General features: G+C 42.0%; 1 protein-coding gene across 3 annotated transcripts in view; it reads left to right on the top strand.

Moving 5' to 3' along the window:
• Positions 1–15,760: 15,760 nt before the first annotated feature.
• FAM169A (family with sequence similarity 169 member A) overlaps positions 15,761–20,674 on the top strand; it is a 96,468-nt gene continuing 91,554 nt past the window's right edge. For 2 of the 3 annotated variants that reach the window (XM_045062089.1, XM_019835558.3), the window contains exon 1: positions 15,762–15,971. The gene's annotated coding sequence lies outside the window, so the exon portion shown is untranslated. Of the gene's footprint in view, positions 15,972–20,674 lie in introns of all 3 variants that reach the window. The other variant, XM_045062099.1, reaches the window with a different exon arrangement.

Here is a 20,674-nt window from a genome sequence, read left to right as displayed (position 1 = left end):
GCAAAAGTCCTCTTAAGGCGACAGAGTCCAGGTCTTGGTTGATCTGAGTCATGAGGGCCAGCAAGGGTCAGATGTCATCAATTCTCTGGCTCCAGTTGGTCCAGTATTTGAGCACTCAAAGGAGTTTAGATCCTGCAAAGATAAGTTAAGAATGTGCTTCAGGTCAACCTTTACTTTGGAACCAGCACTGGGAGTTTTACCACTGATTTATTGTCCCTGATACGATTAGGCTATTTCCTGGTAGTGGCCCTTTGTGCCTACATTCTTTTGTTCCCTTAAAGTCATTAATGATAGAGTCTATCCTTCTGCAGTTTCAACATCTTCCAAGAAGTTCTGCAAGAAATGTGCTTTGGGCAAGTAGTGCCCAGGTCACAAGATTGCCAGGCGCCTAAAATGACTTTTTCTCATGTCAAGGAAAGCTATGTCTTGTCTTTCTTTTTCCAGGGAGCTCTAACTCTTCCTGCTTACACCTCCATTTCTTTTCAACTCCACTGCCACAGTTCTAGTCCAAACAAATACTCTTTCCACCCTGGACTGTTGCAAAATCCAATGTGTCCCCTGACCATATTCTATAAAATGATCTTTTCCAATATAGAGTATTTCATAAAGGATTCGAATATACTTATAAAGATTTTATTTTTAAGTAATCTCTACACCCAACATGGGGCTCGAACTCAAAACCCCCGCATCAAGAATTACATGCTCCACTGACTGAGCCAGCCAGGTGCCCTGGGATACAAATATTTTAACATCTTCCCTCTGCTCTTGAAATAAATAAAATTTCTTCCCATGTCCTCCAAAGACTGACCTCTCTAGATCACCAGACTCGTATCTCCATCCTCCACTGTCTGCCCAAACTCTCACCATGGTGGCCTGACAGCAACTAGAATGCTCTTTCTCTCCTCAAGAATTTTTTGGTGGGGGGCAACCAGGTGGCTCGGTCAGTTAAGCAGCTGACTCTTGATTTCGGCTCAGGTCATGATCTCCTGGTTCATGAGATACAGCCCTGTGACGGGCTCTGGGCTGAAAAGGCAGAGCTTGCTTGGGACTCTCTCCCTCCCTCTCTCTGCCCCTTCCCTGCTTATTCTCTCCCTCTCTCCCTCTTGCAAAATAAATAAATAATAAAAAACATTTTTTTAAAAAAGAATTTTATCTTAGCTTTTTCTGCTGCCTGGTAGGGACTGCTTAACTCCCATACTGCCTACACACACACACAAACACACACACGTGAACACACACACTACACTTCCATTCCACTTCATCCATGCCTAACTTCCACCCAACTTCAGATTTCAGTCCAAATGTCATTTCTTCAGAGAAGCTTCCCCTGGCCCCACCTCGCTGCCCAGCTAAAAATCAGGGGCCCTGATTTTAAGTCATGGCTTTTTTTCTTTTTTTAAAATTTTTTTTTTCAACGTTTATTTATTTTTGGGGACAGAGAGAGACAGAGCATGAACGGGGGAGGGGCAGAGAGAGAGGGAGACACAGAATCGGAAGCAGGCTCCAGGCTCCGAGCCATCAGCCCAGAGCCCGACGCGGGGCTCGAACTCACGGACCGCGAGATCGTGACCTGGCTGAAGTCGGACGCTTAACCGACTGCGCCACCCAGGCGCCCCTCATGGCTTTTTTTCATAGCATGTTTTCAGCATATATTTGTATGATTATCTAGGCATCATAAGTTCCACAGAAGTAGGGACTGCACCCACGCTCATTGTCTCTCCAAGGTCTAGTAGTGTGTCTGCTCAGATCGGACATGTGACAGTTATTTGTTGAATACAAAAAATAAAGGAAGGTAAAGAGGGACTCTATGGGTAACCATCGGGTTTCTGGCACAAGCAAGTAGGTGAATTGTGAAATTCAGTTCAGCTTAATTCAGTTTAATTCTTTATGAAATAAAGCATGAGGGTATGTGCATGCATGATAGAGATTTGGAAGAGGTTCATTCTCTGGCTAAGGATCCCACAGGCTTCTCTGTGGATGGCATCTGTCATCCTCTTATAACGGGTAGCACCCTTAGGCAGAAACAGTGTTGAAGCAGAATTCTGAAAGACACGCTGAGGTGGCTCATTTAGGAGACCTATCTGGACTGCATCTAGGTAGTATGATGCATTGCAAGGTTATCTTGAGATTTTATAAAGATGACAAAAACTTATTGATACCTTAAAAACATGTTATATAGACTTTGGAGGATAATGGCGTGTCACTGAACATTCTTGATGTGGTAAATGAGGCACTGGTGCCTGATGTTGACCGCTGGGGATGCTGTGTGTATGTGAGGACAGGGGTATATGGAAACTGTACTTTGTGATCAATTTTGCTGTGAACCTAGAACTGCTCTTAGAAAAAAATAAGTCTTGGGGCGCCTGAGTGGCTCCGTCGGTTGGGCGTCCGTCTTCAGCTCAGGTCATGATCTCACAGCTTGTGAGTTCGAACCCCTCATCAGGCTCTGTGCTGACAGCTCGGAGCCTGGAGCCTGCTTCGGATTCTGTGTCTCCCTCTCTCTCTGCCCCTCCCCCCGCTCATGCTCTGTCTCTCTCTCTCTCTCTGTCAAAAATAAAAATAAACATTTAAAAAAATTTTTTAAATAAAAAGTAACTAAAAGTAAGTCTATTAAAGACAATATGTGAAAGATAGCTTACACAAAAAGATAAAATCATGGGTGGCTTAGTTGGTTAAGTGTCCAACTTCGGCTCAGGTCATGATCTTGTGGTTCACGAGTTTGAGCCCCACATTGGGCTCTGTGCTGACAGCTCAGAGCCTGGAGCCTGCTTGGGATTCTGTGTCTCCCTCCCTCTCTGCCCGTCCCTGCTCACACTCTGTCTCTCTCAAAAATAAATATACGTTTAAAAAAGAGAGAAAGAAAGAAAGAAAGAAAGAAAGAAAGAAAGAAAGAAAGAAAGAAAGATAAAATCATGATTCTCATTCAGAAATAAAATGAACATGTTAAAGATTATGGGTTTTTTTTTTTTTCAGAATTAGGGAATCTGACAGATGTTATGACTGGAGAAGTCAAAGAATGGACACAATTATAAAGCAGGAAGTGGTTCAATGAATGTGCAAACGGAGGCAAAATGAGCTTCCTCCGGATGGGGGAGGGAAGTCAATTGAGCCTCTGTTGAACAGGGCAGAATTTGCATGGCTCTAGACAAGAATCATTTTACATTTCTGTTATCTACAAGGTAAAGAGTTATAAAATAGCTCCCACGAGGGCACCTGGGTGGCTCAGTAGATTAAGCATCAGTGCAGAGCCTGCTTGGGATTCTCTGTCTCTCCCCCGCCTCCCCACTGCCCCTCCCCCGCTTGCACACGTGCGCTCTCTCAAAAACAAGTAGACTTTAAAAATAAATAAATAAATAAAATAGCTTCTACGGAATCAGCATCTGTAAAGAGAAAGGGTGTATTGTAGTTTGCCATTGAAGCACACATTCTCCCTATACATACATAGATACACACACAAAGCATTAATGTGATATGGCCCTACCTGGAGGGGAATCCAGCATGTCTACCCAGATTTTGTTTAGTCCAGTCAGGATGGCTTCTTGGGTACCCCCACAGAACTTCCATCTGGTAGGTACTGGTAGATGTAAGAAAACCGAATGGCAACCTGACAGTGCTGGAACATTATATTCATCCCCCAGGCATTGACTTCCTTGTTCCAGACTTTCTTATTTTTCAAAACAACTTCGTGGGCACCTGGCTGGTTCAGTCGGTTAAGCGTCTGACTTCCGCTCAGGTCATGATCTTGCAGTTCACAAGTTCGAGCCCCGCGTCAGGCTCTGTGCTGACAGCTCAGAGGCTGGAGCCTGCTTCGGATTATTGTCTGCCTCTCTCTCTGCCCCTCCCCTGCTCATGCTCTGTCTCTCTCCATCTCTCAAAAATGAATAAATGTTGGGGCGCCTGGGTGGCGCAGTCGGTTAAGCGTCCGACTTCAGCCAGGTCACGATCTCACAGTCCGTGGGTTCGAGCCCCGCGTCAGGCTCTGGGCTGATGGCTCAGAGCCTGGAGCCTGTTTCCGATTCTGTGTCTCCCTCTCTCTCTGCCCCTCCCCTGTTAATGCTCTGTCTCTCTCTGTCCCAAAAATAAATAAACGTTGAAAAAAAAATTTAAAAAAATTAAAAAAAATGAATAAATGTTAAATAAAATTTTTTAAATAAATAAATCAATAAATAAAAACAACTTTGTTGAGGAATAATTTACATACTGTAAAATTCACCTATTTTAAGGACACAATTCAATGGTTAGTACATTAACATAGCTGCGCATGTATCTCCACAATCCAGTTTTAGAATATTTTCATGAGCCCAAAGAGAACTTCCATGCCCATTCGCAGTCTCTGTTCCCATCCCAGTCCCAGCCAATCACAAATATGTTTTCTCTTTATAAATTTGGCTTTACTGGACATTTTTATAAAAGGAATTATACAGTGTGTGGTCTTTCGTGCCTTAGCTTCTTTCACTTAGTATAATTATTTTTAGTTTTGTTATGTTTTAGCATCTTTCAGTAGGTCAAGGTTTTTATTTCTGAATAAAAAAACATATAAAATATATTCCATTGTATGGATATAATACATTGTATCTGTTCATCAGTTGATGGATTTGGGGGTTATTTCCACTTTTTGACTATGATGAATAATGCTTCTATGAATATTCACGTGCTCATCTTTGTGTGGAAATGTTGGAGTTCAGAACAAACAGTCAAGAAAGAATTCTTGAGACATTTTCAGTGCAAAAAGGTGGTCTTATTAAAGCACAGGGACAGGATCCATGGGCTGAAAGAGCTGTACTGGGTTGTGACTGGTGACTGATTATATACCTTCAAGTTGGGATGGGGTTAGGGATAGCTTAAGTCTCTTAAGGAATTTGGAAGCAAGGTTTCCAGGACCTTGGGGGTCAGCTGCTGATAGGAAAAGGTCATTTATTACTGTTGAGTAAAAACTCAGTCATGAGACCATTCAGATGTATCTCAGGAGGCCATATGCTTGAAGGATGATTGCTAACCCATATATGGGGGTAGAGATAAAGGAAGTTTTCTAAGAAACTTGCATATGTTAAAGTAGACTTACAGAATCCCGGAGGTTGGGATAATGTTAAGCTAACATTGCCTTTTGCCCTTAGCAAAGTATTAACATTGAGGCAGTTAAGTTCCTAGAAGAAAGTCGCTCTGCCTGTCTCAAGGACTTGTCAATGGGCTGTAAATTATAAGAAAACCGAACTTTTCCATATTGCCTTTGTTCCCCACATCAGAAATACAGTTTCATGTCACTTGGGTAAATACCTAGGAATGGAGTTGCTGGATGAAATGGTAAACATATTGTTTTAAAATGTTGGTTTTAGTTTTATTCACATATGGTGAGCCCGGCAGATCAAGAGATGATTTTCACTGAAAAAAATATTCGGTTACTCACAGTTCCCAAGTGGAGGGGGGTCACTCTATGCCATGCAGGGCCATATGGGGAAGCACCACATCAGTTAGGAGGCAGAAAGGGGAAAACGTGGGCAAAAGCACATATTACGGTATCTGCAGGAAGGAACAAGTGACACATGGTAAACAGGTTTGGGATTGGCTAGTTTGAGTAATTTTTAGCGAGCTCTAGGGCATCGGGGTTGTCTCACATTCTCAGTTACTTAGCCTTGAGGTGATTACGGTGGGGAAATAATGGCTTTTATACCTAAGTGCTCTGGAAAGGAAGTAGTTGGGGTACCAGCTTTGGATTGGTTGGTTTACATGTGAAAGGTGCCTTCCTGGACAAGTTGTTTACCATCTCTAGAAATTAGCTAGACCTGAGAGGGGCAGCCTCCCCAGGGTCTGTAAAGCCCCGGATGTCAGAACCATTAGAAGAAAAAGACGTGCCTAATACACGTATGTTTAGGGGCACCTGGGTGGCTCAGTCAGTTGGAGGTTTGACTTCGGCTCAGGTCATGATCTCACAGTTTACGAGTTCAAGCCTTGCATAGAACTCTCTGCTGTCAGCACGGAGCCTGCTTCGGATCCTCTTTGTCTCTCTCTCTTCCTCTCTCTCTGCCCCTCCCCTTTTCTCATACGTGTTCTTTCTCTCTCAAAAATAAATACACATTTTAAAAAATGAAAAAAATACACATGTTTAACTCTTTAAGAAACTGCCAAACCGTTATCCAAAGTGGCTACACCATTTTACATTCACCTCAGCAATGTACAAACGTTCCATTTGCTCTACATTTTCACCAACAGTAATTATTATCTGTCTTTTTTATTATAGCCATTCGAGCAGGTATGAAGTGGTATCTTGTTATGGTTTTAATTTGCATTTCTTGAATAACTAATAATGTTGAGCATCTTTCATGTGTTCATTGGCCATTTCTGTATCTTCTTCTTTTTCAAATATCTATTTGAAAATTTGCCCATTTTTACATTGGTGTTTTTAGCTCTTTATTATACAGTTTTAAGAGTTCTTTATATATTCTACAATCAGATACATGACTCGCTTCCTCACAGCATGGCCGCTGGGTTCCAAGAAAGAACATTCCAAGACATACAAAGTACAAGCTACCAGTCCTTGTGTGGCCTGGGTTTAAGTCCCAGAATGTCCCTTCTGCCTCATTCACCTGGTCAGAGTTAGTTACAAGGCAGCCCAGATTGAAGGGGAAGAGAATAAGCCCCTCTTCTTGTTATGAAGAGCAAAATTGACACAAATTGACTGTGGCTCTCTTTGGAGACTTGGCCACTCCCCTTTCGTGTACTTCAATAATCCTCATATTTGTAATAAATGAAACATATGAGTATGGTGGATGTTATTTTTAAATAGTCCAATATAATTTTCTTTCTTATACCTCTTAACTCAAAATTTCTAATCTAAGTCAACTATCCACTCATTTTAAATTGGAATCACAAAGCTAACCCGTTGGATGCTCTAGTTTGCCAAATTTTCTTAATGTTACAAAGACTTTAAATACCAAACATATACAGGGGTGCCTGGGTAGCTCAGTCCGTAAACATCTGACCTTCAGCTCAGGTCATGATCTCATGGTTCATGAGTTTAAGTCCCACTTCAGGTGAGCATGAGCCCCACTTCGGGTGATCTGGAGACCCGGATCATGTGAGCACGAGCCCCACTGTGCAAAAACATGAGTCCTGCTTCGAGTGAGCCCCGCTTCTCTCTCTCTGCCTCTCCTGGAATTCTTTCTGTCTTTCTTCCCCTTGCTCACTTACACCCCTTCTCTCTCTCAAAAAAAAAAAAAAAAAAAAAAAAAAAAATATATATATATATATATATATATATATATATACATATATATATATATACACCAAACATATACAGAGTGTACCTTGTGGCAAACAGACCCAAAAGTGAGCCCCAATATTTTCCCATCTCCTGGTGTGCATTCTTTTGTTTAATCCCCATCGCTTTGGTGGGGGCAAGACCTGTGACTTCCTTCTAACCGATAGAATACGGCAAAGGTGAGGGGCGCCTGGGTGGCGCAGCCGGTTAAGCGTCCGACTTCAGCCAGGTCACGATCTCGCGGTCCGGGAATTCGAGCCCCGCGTCAGGCTCTGGGCTGATGGCTCAGAGCCTGGAGCCTGTTTCCGATTCTGTGTCTCCCTCTCTCTCTGCCCCTCCCCCGTTCATGCTCTGTCTCTCTCTGTCCCAAAAATAAATAAACGTTGAAAAAAAAATTAAAAAAAAAAAAAAAGAATACGGCAAAGGTGGTATGATATCAGTCCTTTAATTAGGTTGAAGTATATGGAAAAGATGTTGGGACCTCACTCCTAAGATGATATTATTTTATAAAAGACTCTGTTTTAGCAGACTGGAATGAGAGAATTTTCTTGGGCTTGATAAAGTAAACAGCCGTGTTGGACAAGCCTGCAGTTGACTGAATGTTTTTGTCACCCCCAATATTCATACGTTGAATACTAACTTGCAATATGATAATATTAGGAGATAATTAGGTCATGAGCTCTCACGAATGGGATTAGTGGAAGCTCAGAGAGCTCTCTTGCCCTTTCTTTGCCGTGTGAAGATATGAATGAGTAGAAGGCATCGGTCTGCAGCTGGGAAGAGGGACCCCACCAAATCCTAACCATGCTAGCCGACTGCTATGTGATTTCCAGCCTCCAGAACTCTGAAAAACCAATTTCTGTTGTTCATAAGCCACCTAGCATATATTAAGTACTCAAAATAGTTGAAGATAATAGGGTAATGCCTTCAAAATTACCTAGCCAAGCCATGAATCGAGCATAGGGATAGATTAAGACACTTTCCTTGTGTAAAGCCTGCCGGAAGCTGTGTTTCAGCAAATATGGAGAGCAAACCAAGGAAAAGAATCCAGGAAAAGGAAACACAGCAGAAGAAATACTTTGATAGAGAGGGGAATTGTCAGGATGATAGTGATGCAGTAGGGCTTTACAGCAAGCAACCTATACAGACTACAATAGGGGCGGAGTGCTATGACTGGGGGGGCGAGGGGGCTCCGAGAAAAAAATGGGAATAGATTATCTAAAATGCTGGTGCACTGTGGGGAAGAATAAAGTTTTACTGAGAGAGTATTTGAAGAGCAGATGGACCACTTGGGAAAACATTAAAGATAGGCTTGTAAAAAACAGAATTTTAAAAATTATTAATTCCTGGAAACATAAAAATTTGTAAAGATACAATATGTAATTAATTGGTTCATCACTAATCCATATTTACACAGCCATAATAATACTTTGGCTGTTTTTTTAAAGTTTATACACCCAGCATGGGGCTCGAACTCACAACCCTGAGACCAAGAGTCTCACGCTCCCCCAACTGAGCCGGCAGGAGACCCAATACACTGACTATTAATTCATCTAGAATTTTTTATCCTGGAGAAGCAAAGTAGGAAGTGATCATGTAAAAGACTAAATCATCATCTACCTAATAGGAAGTTAATAGTTTCAAATTGATAAATCAAGAAATAGCCACGGGACGCCTGGGTGGCTCAGTCAGTTAAGCATCCAACTTCATCTCAGGTCATGATCTCCCAGATTGTGGGTTTGAGCCCCATGTCAGGCTCTCTGTTGTCAGCACAGAGCCTGTTTTAGATCCTCTGTCCACCTCTCTTTTTGCCCCTCCCCTGCTCATTCTCTCTCTCTCTCAAAAAAAAAAAATAAATAAACATTAAGGAAAAAGAAAAAAAGAAATAGCAGTATAAATATATAACTTAGAAATACAAAGAGGGGTACCTGTGCCTGGGCGTCTCAGTCGGTTAAGTGTCCAACTCTTGATTTCTGCTCAGGTCATGATCTCACTGTTGGGGGATCAAGCTGTGCACGTTGGGCTCCATCCCGAGTGGGGATTCTTTCTACATGGGATTCTTTCTCTCTCCCTCTGCCCCTCCCCCATGCTCTCTCTCTCTAAAATAAATAAATAAATATTTAAAAAAAGAAATATGAAGATAAATGCTAGATTAAAGGGGGGAAAACTAAATTAATTCAAATTAGGTGCCTCCAGGGAATAAGGGACAGAGATTTTCCTTAAGGTCTTTCAATACTATTTTGAACACCTATTATATATGCCAGGCATACACCTCCTTCTCCTCAAGACCCCAGTCATCAGAGTCAGCCATCTCCCGAAGAGTCACATGGCAAGACCTTTCATTGCCTCTCCCAAGACCCTATTCCATCCATTACTGCTTTATTCATTTCCATCATCAGTCTCTCCCTCTCCATTGGCTTCTTTCCCTCTGTTTATAACTGTGTCCAAGACTTCCAGCTTGGCAGACTGACTGGCCAGCTTTGGCTTCTTTCCCCGGATTCTGATTTCATTTCTTGGCATAGAATATTGTTGGAATGATATCCACTACTGATGAGCCCTTGTTGGGCCCAGCTCCAGGACCTCCCACATAGGGGTACTTGTCAGGTACTCTCTACACCACAGGGTGGGGCACAGAAGCCAGCCCTACCTGCAGTGATGGGCTTTAGAAATCGGAAGTATTATCACTGTGGAAATCACTAGAAACAAGGAAAGAAAGAGAAAGAAGAGTCAAGGGTGACCCCAAAAGATGGCAGAGCTATTACTGACATCGGGCACTCAAGAGCAGGACATTTGGTAAGGGAGGTAAAGAATATGATAAATTTGGCTTTAAACAAATTGAATTTGAAGTTTGTCGAATTAAGTAGTAATCAGAGTTGAGTGGACAGATTAATCATGACCCAGAAACAATGAAATACAGTGGGTAAGATCTTAGAATTGACATATAGTAGATTCATATTCTGGCTCTACTAAATACTAACTGCATGACTATTGGCAAAAACTTCTCTGAGGCTCGGTTTTTTCATCTGCAAAATGGGGATTGTATCTTGATGAGAAAGCAGACGTGACAAATCTGAGATGTTACTAGGGAAAGGCCACATGAATCAGAAAGAACAATCTCGCTATAGTTGGAAGTCTAGATCCGAGATGTGAAGAATGCCAATCACTATCCTGACTGCAGTACTGTAGAAGATCAAGGATGATAGCCTCAAGGGGTACTTGAGGGATGAGGCCGCTCACGGTAGAGAGAAATGGGACAATTTGGGAAATACGTGGGAGATAGAACCAGTAGGATGTTGTGATTTGTTGGCACGGGGAGGTGGGGTGGTGGTAGAGAATGTCTGTGTTCCACCTGTATGCTTTCAGATCCCTTTGCCATTTTCCTAATGGGCTTTCACTTCCAACAGCACTACTGGCCAGGAGATCCAGAAGTACCTGGGATTTACAGAGCCCTGGCAAATGACTCCTGGTGCAGCAGTAGAACTGCTCCAGATTCCTTGCCCCTTGTCCAGATTGCTCTGAGGTATGACGGTCTCCAGAATTCTCATGGAGTGGAGCCTAAATTGCCCTTCATGGGATTTTGTTTGATGTCAGATATTTGCTTCACTTTCTTCTCTTCCATGTCTCTCTTTCCCACTCCCATACTGTTTTTTTTTTCCAGACAGCACTTCCTGACCAACCATTTTCACATGAATTGGCATCTCAAGGTCTGCTTCTGGGGAGTCCATCCTAACACAGCGTGGTAGTCATTAACGCTCTTATTGATTTTTCACAGTGGGGCTGTGCTTCCTGGCCTCCCATAGTTGGGTGATGGAGCTGAGTTATTATCATCTCTAGCAGGACGATGTGTGTTGCTTCTGAGCTCAGCATCATATGAATGAATGAAGCCTCTGAGAGTTCTCTTCCCTCTGTTGTGGTGACCAGAAATGTCCAGACAGTGACTACTCTATCAGCCTAGGACCCAGAGGCAGTGTGACAAAGGGGAGCAGAGCCCCACCTCTGACTCATTAGTCAGAGCGAGAAATCAACTTTCTTTGGGTTAAGCCACTGAGAGGTGGGAGGTGTTCAATACACAGCAACATGACCTAGCATATCTTGACAGATACAGAGGAGTGAGGAAAAGAAAAGAATTAAGGATGACTGGGCTATTGAATGGATGGGGTTAACATTCTTTGGGACTGGGAAAAGCAAGGAGAAATTTCTTTATTTTTTTGTTTTGTTTTGGTTTGGCTTTTTCTTTTTTTTTTTTGGTGGGGAATTAAGTGCAGTTTTAGATGTTCTGAGTTTGAGATTCTTGAGATAATCCAAATTGAAATGTTGAGAGGACAGTTGATTCTAAATCTCTGGAGGAGGATCTAGGCTGGAGGCAGACGCTTGGGATATAAGTTGCAAATGAGGAAAACAGGAAGGGAAAATCAAGACGAAGGGAAAAAGAGAATGCCTCTGTACTAATGACAAACATTAACAAACATGCTATGATTGAAATTTAAACTGAGGCGCCTAGGTGGCTCAGTTGGTTAAAGCTTTCACTTTGGCTCAGGTAATGATTTCACCATTTGTGAGTTTGAGCCCCTCATTGCGTTCTCTATCAGTGCAAAGCCTGCTTCCTTCCGATCCTCTGTCTCCCTCTCTCACTGTCCCTCCCCGGCTCATGTGCGCTCTCTCTCTCTCAAAAATAAACATAAAAAAAAAAAAGAAAGAAATTTAAATTGGGCATTGACCTTCGCCAGCCTGAGAAACAAGGGACACATATTCCAATACATGGCTTTCACTGTTGGAAAGAAATAAGTATATCAGCTCCTTCAAGAAACTAAAGTTCTGAATGTCTCCTTCTCACTTCAACCAGAGAAGCTTCTGAATAATGCTGTCTTCGAGTAAGAATTTCGTGACCAGGGAAATTTGGAAAAGTATAGGTGATCTCCCCTAAGTATCAAATCTTTGGGCTAGATTTCTGGTACAAATTGAATGGCAGAAAACTCAATATATACTCCCTGAGGAATCCCAAATAGAAGAGAGTCCTGAGGGAATCTAAGCAAAGTGGACTTTTCTCTAGGAAAAAGCTTTGGAACTTTCCCAGCATTCTCTTCAGCTGAGTTGTCCTATGAAGTGCAGTTCCGTGGCATCCAGCCCATCTTGATCTCCACGAGTTTGGACAGTGCTGCTCTGTGTCAGGCAGAATCTCCATTGAATAGTAACTGCCCCTGCTTTTGTAACCATGAAACTTTCCCCACAAGTATTATAATGTCTTCAATAGAGCAGGAGGGAATAATCGGCCACAGAGGGGACTGGAAATGATTTCAATCACTGAGAATGACATTGCAAGATGACTACAATACTTGAGGTGATGTGTAAGGTTTTATTTCACAGAACAGCAGATTAACTCAGTTCACTGAACAGACACGGTCTCTGGTAAAACATTCAGAGATCTGTTTGGATCTAGAAAGTTTTACGAAAGCAGCAGAAGAAAAATTCTGGTATACACACACACACACACACACACACACACACACACACACACAATCAGCATTTGGGGGAAAAAGCAACCACTTGAAAGAAAATGGGGGAAAAGTAACAAAAAATAAATAAAAATTTTAAATTTAATACCATACAAGAGTACGAGTATATGTTCAGTATGACACCATGATGAAAAGTCTTGCTTTATAGAGAAAATTAAGTGACCTAAAGCATATTTTTGGGATTCATGATAATGTCTAGAAAAGCAGCCATCATCCTTTAAAACACAAAGGCAATGATCCTCCTCTCCCAACATGCTCTATTTAGGAGATTGTTTACTATTTATTCAGACTCCTGGCTATTTATTATAGACTGGTAACTGCTAGGTTTGGGGATGAAGGATGGGGATGGGAAGATATAAAGCAGTTGGAGACACAGTCTTCCTGACCTTCTAACGTCAGAGTCAGCATCCTCTCCCCCTGCCTCTGGGGCCATCCTGGTTTTCCAGCAGGTCCTTGCTGGCTGCCCTTTGAGCTCTGTAATGGAATTGAATGTAAGGGAGACAAGAAGGCTGGTATCCTTGCCAGACTCTAAGACCCAGCGGGCTCAGAGATACACTGCTTCTCATCAGCCTGGCTCAGCCTCTTCCCAGAACTTGTCAGCTGGAGGTTCAGTCTCAACTTTGACCCCTTCATAGCCTGAGGTTGGGCCACAGCTTGGGCCCCAGTGGACCCTGCCCAGGACACCTGATGCATTCCTTCTTGCCCATCCCCCGCCTTCTCTCCTGGGGCCACACTACTTGAATCATGGAATCTAATTGCTTCAGTTGAAGGCTTGGGTCCAGTGCCCTCTCCTGGACATTGGGATGAGGGTCAAGAGCACAGGGACCATGTCCAGATTAGGCTGAGCTCCCCAGTGAGATGCTGCATGAGGAAAGAAGCGGCCCTTGGTGATTCCTTCTCCCCAGACTCTCAAGGGAGGTTCTCTGAGAACCAGATTGGCCGAGGCTTCCTGCTTGGGAAACTGCCCCAGGACTTTGGACACTTACAGACTGGGCTATATAAATCCAGCAGGTCTCACTCCAGGGTCAGAATGGGAGTCTGCTTTGTTTTTTCATCAGTGTTTTCCCTTGAATCAATGCTGCTGTTGGCAAGCTCTCTTTACTATCTCGTGTGTTCTTTGCAAAAAACAAAAACGAGAAGACGGAAGCAATGATTTAAGTGTCCTCCTTATTCTCCCAATTATAATGGGTTCCAGAGTGCTTGATGGAAAACTTTTCGACTGTAAAAACACTCATAGATTTGGCAAAGCATACAACAAGTTATAAAAAGCTGCCGTTAGACACAAAAAGCACAATCCATGGAGAAAAAGAGTAATAAATTTAGGCATTAAAACAAAAATTTTTCATTCATTAAGAGACACTATAGAAAATAACTAAATCTTTTTATCAAAGCACACTAGTAATAATAGTGATAAATATTTACACCGTGCTTCCTATATGCTAGGCACTGTTCTAAGTATGTTGCATATATTAACTTGTTTAATAATAGTCTCCTCATTTTGCACATGAGGAAACTGAGGCACAGAGATCTGACTTTAAGTGAAAAGCAAGCCATGGACCAGAAGAGTATATCCAAACCATGCACATGCACACACACACCAAATTCCTGTGAAACAATAGATAGAATAAAAATAACTTAGCAGAAAACTGGACAAAGGACACCAACAGGAAAGGAGATCCAAGTCTTCTCTTAAAATGTAAATGATGTGCAATCTCAATAGTAACTGGAGAAATGCATAGACAATAATGAGGGAGCATTTCCCCTGTATCTACCCCATAAACGTTTAAGACTAACAATACCAAGTGTTGGCAGGAATGAGAACAGTTGGAACATTAGTACATTACTGGCAGCAGCATGGACTGCCCAGACATGTTGAAGAAAATCTAACCTTATATGGTATAAAGTTGAACGGGCTCACCTCTTATGATACAGTAATCTCACTCCTAAACATGTACTCTAGAAAATACAAGCTCTTGGGGCGCCTGGGTGGCTCAGTCGGTTAAGCGTCTAACTTCGGCGCAGGTCATGATCTCACGGTTTGTGGGTTCAAGCCCCACATGGGGCTCTGGGATGACGGCTCAGAGCCTGGAGCCTGCTTCGGATTCTGTGTCTCCCTCTCTCTGCCCTTCCCCCGCTCATGCTCTGTCTCTCTCTGTCTCAAAAATAAATAAAACATTAAAAGAAAATCCTGAGTGGAGACACATGGATGAGACTTTCTGTTGAGCAGTTAATAATGGCTAACTAGTGAGAACCATCTTAACTTCTATCAATCGGAGATAAATTGTAATTGATCCATATGCTAGCCAAATATACAGCAGTGAAAATTACACACACCTGGTAGCCCATGTCTCTGTGTACCTCCCCATTGCCCTCTCTCCACTGCTTGCTAGGTTTACCAGACCTTTCTCTTAGCATGGTCTTACTGTGAGCAAGGCAAACACAATGAAGTGTTTATTAAATTACAGCCTTTTCCCATATTTCCTCCCTGAGATTTCCCAGCACCACTTTCTCCTTTTTATTTTATTTCACTTTTTTTGAAATGCAAGAGTTTTAAAATTCTTCAGTCACATATTTATACACAATTGGTTGTTTTTCTCCTCCAGGGGGTTAATCGCATCCACAGTGTACATGGTTTGTTTGCTTTATTCCGTGGCAGCCTTATTTCTAAATCACCGGGTGGGGGATGTCTCATCGTGGCCTCCATCCTGGAAAAAAAGCCCCTGCACGATGTGCAGGATTCACGTTTGCCCAGGGTGCGGTGGCAGGTAAGGGCATTTCAACTTGAGGAATGAAAATATGCAAAAGCACAGAGAAGTGAAACAGCTGCTTGTTCCCCCCGAACTGCTCACAGTTCACAAAGCCCTCAGTGTGACTGAAGCAATGTCAAGGTTAAGTCCTACTGTGGGGGTGGGAGTGTCAGTCTGGAAGAGGGAGGGCTTTGTCCTTGGGAGTGGGGGAGGGAGCACATAACACAGGCACTTGACTTCCTGTCTGCAGGTCCCTGGTCTTGCTTTCATACTGCTTCCCGCAAGGTCTTTTCTTATTGCCGTAACAAGTCATGTCAACTTACCAATCCGAAGACACTTGCTGAAAGGACCCCAGCTTTGAAGAATGAACTCAGAAGGAACATGATTTCATTTCTCTCCAACTGTAGTCTTTCTCAAAAGTAGCCAGAATGGCTGAAGAGGAAGCCGGAGACGGAGGTAGGCAGCAGCCTGACTGCTAGGGCTTAAGACAACATGCTAAGGGTTTGTACCTTAACGGGTAAGAGATGGGCAGTCAGCAAAAGGTGTCAGAGTCTGAGAGTAATACATACTTCCCCTCACAGGTAAACATGTATGTGTATGTATAGATAGACACCCTGTATTTAGAGACATTAGATTCTCTGTAAATGTATCAAGTATATATATATATATATATATATATATATATATATATACACACACATATATATGTTATATATATATGTTTACAACAATTGCTCAGTTATTATACTCATATGCACATATAGTGTGTCTATACACATTCATGTATATGTATATACATGTATATATACACAGTTTAGTATGTACATATAAAGCGTGTGTGTGTGTGTGTGTGTGTGTGTGTGTGTGTGTGTATACAGAGAGAGAAAGAGAAACAAAGAAAGACAGGCAAACAGAGACAGATAAACAGAGATACTGGATGGATACCTACCCTAACTATTAATAGTGCTTACCACTGGGGGCTGAATTGTAAGGGGGCTTCCACTTCCTATTTGATATCCTGATATCCTAGTTGATATTATTTGAATTTGATACAAGAGCATACATTGATTTGGTAATACAAAAATCTCAAAAGCATAAATATTTAGGGAACAGTATGTAGATAGAGGCTAATAATGAATATTTTTTTTTAATGACTTGCCCATTGTTCTATGGAAATACAAGAGCTGTGGCCCTCTTGGCTGGCCAGAGGCCTGGGCTGCAGGAGGGCGGAGGTGGGGACAGGCTGGAGATCAGTCAGGACCCATTGCAGTAGACCCAGGAGAAAATGAGGTATAAATTATACACACTCTTTCATTGCTGAGGTTTTGCTCCTACTCTTCTCCAAATGGGGAACTTGCTCCCTTACCCCACTTCTCCACCTACTGAGATTCTGTTCATCCTTCAAAGCTGAGTTAAAATCCTAGTTTCTCTGTAAAGCCTCTGCATTCCCAGCCCTTGGTAGAGTTACCTCCTTAGCATTTCCGTGGCGCTGTTTCTTCAAGTATGGCATTTCTTTCTGCCTTGTTCTAGCCCTAGGTTATTTATATATCCTAAACAGAGTGTAACAACTTTTTTTCTTAATGTTTATTTATTTTTGAGAAACACGCATACAGAGTGTGAGCTGGGGAGGGTCAGAGAAAGAGGGAGACACAGAAACCAAAGCAGGCTCCAGGCTCTGAGCTGTCAGCACACAGCCTGATGCGGGGCTTGAACCCACAAACTGTAAAATCATGGCCTGAGCCGAAGTCGGCCCGCTTAACTGACTTAGCCACCCAGGCGCCCCTAGACTGTAACAACTTTGAGGATAAGAGCCATTTCCTATCATTAAAATAAAGAAACAAAAACCACCTAACAGTGCAAGGCTTTGCATGTCATAGATTTTCAATAAATGCTCATAGAATGAACATTATTTAAAAAATATATATTGAGGGGCACCTGGGTGGCTCAGTCGGTTAAGCGGCCGACTTCGGCTCAGGTCATGATCTGGCGGTCCGTGAGTTTGAGCCCCGCGTCAGGCTCTGTGCTGACAGCTCAGAGCCTGGAGCCTGCTTCAGATTCTGTGTCTCCCTCTCTCTGACCCTCCCCTGTTCATGCTCTGTTTCTCCCTGTCTCAAAAATAAATAAGCGTTAAAAACATTTTTTTTAAATATATGTTGAGATAGAAACGTTTTGAAAGCTATTATTCCTTTTTTTTCCTCTGTTGATGTCACTTACCATAAATCCTTTTCTCCTAATTTTATTACACTTAAATTTAAAAAAATGATCATAATAACCATGCCTCTGAATAAAAGGTTATTTTCTTTTATTACACTTCTCTAGAAGTGTAATTTAATGTTATACATATCAGCATCTGCTTCATGGGATTTCAACCTCTTGGTCCATGAGAATCACCTAGAGAGTATTAAAAAAAAAAAAAATTCAGTTCCCCAGAGCCACTTCCCGGTATTTTGGTTCAGTTGGTCTGAGGTGGCCCTTATTTTAAAAGTTGGAGATGTTAGCTTGTAGACAGGTTGAAATTTTCCAGATAATTTCGATTCAACTGGTCTGAGGTGGCCCTTATTTAAAAAAAATTTTTTTAACGTTTATTTATTTTTGAGACAGAGAGAGACAGAGCATGAACAGGGGAGGGGCAGAGAGAGAGAGGGAGACACAGAATCCAAAACAGGCTCCAGGCTCTGAGCCATCAGCCCAGAGCCTGACGTGGGGCTCGAACTCACGGACAGCAAGATCTTGACCTGAGCTGAAGTCGGACGTGAGGTGGCCCTTATTGTATTTTATTTTATTTATTTATGTTTGAGACAGAGAGAGACAGAGCATGAACGGGGGAGAGGCAGAGAGAGAGGGAGACACAGAATCGGAAACAGGCTCCAGGCCCTGAGCCATCAGCCCAGAGCCCGACGCGGGGCTCAAACTCACGGACCGCGAGATCGTGACCTGAGTTGAAGTTGGACGCTCAATCGACTGAGCCACCCAGGCGCCCCTGGCCCTTATTTTAAACAGCAGGTGATGTTCGCTTGTAGCCAGGTTGGAGTTTTAATGCTTTAGTTGATTGACTAATGCCCCAGGGTCATTTCTTGTGACATTTCTCTACCGGAGAGAGATCAAAGACTTCACATAGATTCACTTGAGATCATTCTCTGCCATCTGGCTGACTCCCTGTGTCTTCCTTATTTCCACCAAAATTCTAGAAATATTTTAACTTCCTTTCACTGCCCCCACACCACACACATAGCTCAGTAGCTTTATTCTTCACTTTTCCCCACTTTTTTCAAACTCCCTGATAATTCAACATATTATAATGAATTTTCTCTTTTTGTACTTATAGTTCACTATAAATGCCTTTTAAATAATTCTTCCAACTTTATTGTTTCAAATTTTTTAAAAAAAATTTTTTTAAAGGTTTTTATTTGTTTTGAGACAGAGAGAGACAGAGCATGAGCAGGGGAGGGGCAGAGAGAGAGGGAGACACAGAATCCGAAGCAAGCTCCAGGCTCTGAGCTGTCAGCACAGAGCCCGAGGCGGGGCTCAAACTCACGGACTGTGAGATCGTGACCGGAGCCGAAGTCAGATGCTTAACAGACTGAGCCACCCAGGCACCCCTGTTTCATATTTTTTCAAAAACGTCCTAGGCATATTAAAACACATAGGTACATGTGTATTGCATATATGCAAGCCCACATAGATACATAGGTGAATGTGTCTCTCCCTATGTTGTTCCGCTCCTTGCTTTTGTTTTTTAAATTTGTCCTGGGATCTTTCAAACGTAAAGATGAGCATATAAGAAATGAACAGTTAATAAACAGTAGTGTACATTCAAGTGGCCAATAAATATATGAAAATATTCTCAATCTCATTGTAATTAGGAAAATGCATGTTCAAACGAGAGTGAAAATGAATTTTACATCAGTCAGCCTTAAACTTTAAAAGTCTGACAAGGGGAGTTGTGAAACAATGGAATACCAAAATATTGCTGATTTGAGTGTAAGTTAGTACAACTACTTTGGAGAACAAGTTGGTAGGATCAAATGTATTAGCCAGCTATTGCCATAATAATGCTGTGTAAAAACAAAACAAAACAGATACACCAAAAGAACTCTTCAAGTCAGCAAAGCTTAAATAGGACAGAAAAGAAAAAGAAATGAAAGAAAACTGATTTAAAAAACTCCAGGGCGCCTGGGTGGCTCAGTCGGTTAGGTGTCTGACTTCGGCTCAGGTCGTGATCTCGTGGTCCGTGAGTTCGAGCCCCGCGTTGGGCTCTGGGCTGACCGCTCAGAGCCTGGAGCCTGTTTCAGATTCTGTGTCTCCCTGTCTCTCTGACCCAACCCCCGTTCATGCTCTGTCTCTCTCTGTCTCAAAAATAAATAAACATTAAAAAAAATTTAAAAACAAAAAACAAAAAAAACCTCCATCAACTCCTCGTTAGCACTATTGAAAGGGTGAAAAGGGAATCTACCGACTGGGAAATATAGTCTACAAAGGACTTGTATCCAGAGCATATAAAGAACTCCTACAAATCAATAAGAAAAAGACAAAAACTTAAAATTAAAAATAGACCAAGATCTGAACAGTCACAAAAGAGGGTATTCAAAAGACCAATAAGCATATAAAAAAATATTGTTCATAAATAGGTTGAAAGTAAAAGGATGGAAAAAGACCTACCATACAAACAGAAAAAGAGAACTGGAGGGGCTAAACTCCTATCAAAGCAGACTTTAATATAAAAGTTTGTAGAGATAAACAGGGACATTCTGTAATAATAAAAGGGTCAGGAAGATGTAATAATTATATAGTTTATAGAGATATACTTACCTAAAACTGAGCCCCAAAAGACACGAAGCAAAACTTAACAGAATTGAATGGAGAAATAGATAATTCAGTGATAATAGTTGTACTTGAATGCTCAACTTGATATAATGGATAGAGCAACTAGAAAGAAAGGCAGCAAGGAAATAGACTACTTTAACAACACTATTTACCAACTAGACCTCATGGACGTATATAGAACAGTCGGCTGCACAACAGCAGAACATACATTTTCTTTTCTTTTCTTTATTTTAATGTTTATTTATTTTTTGAGACAGAGAGAGATAGAGCATGAACAGGGGAGGGGCAGAGAGAGAGGAAGACACAGAATCGGAAGCAGGCTCCAGGCTCTGAGC

The sequence above is a fragment of the Felis catus genome, chromosome A1, assembly GCF_018350175.1.
Source record: "Felis catus isolate Fca126 chromosome A1, F.catus_Fca126_mat1.0, whole genome shotgun sequence".
Taxonomy (NCBI): Eukaryota; Metazoa; Chordata; class Mammalia; order Carnivora; family Felidae; genus Felis; species Felis catus.
This window is presented reverse-complemented; position numbering and strand designations above follow the sequence as displayed.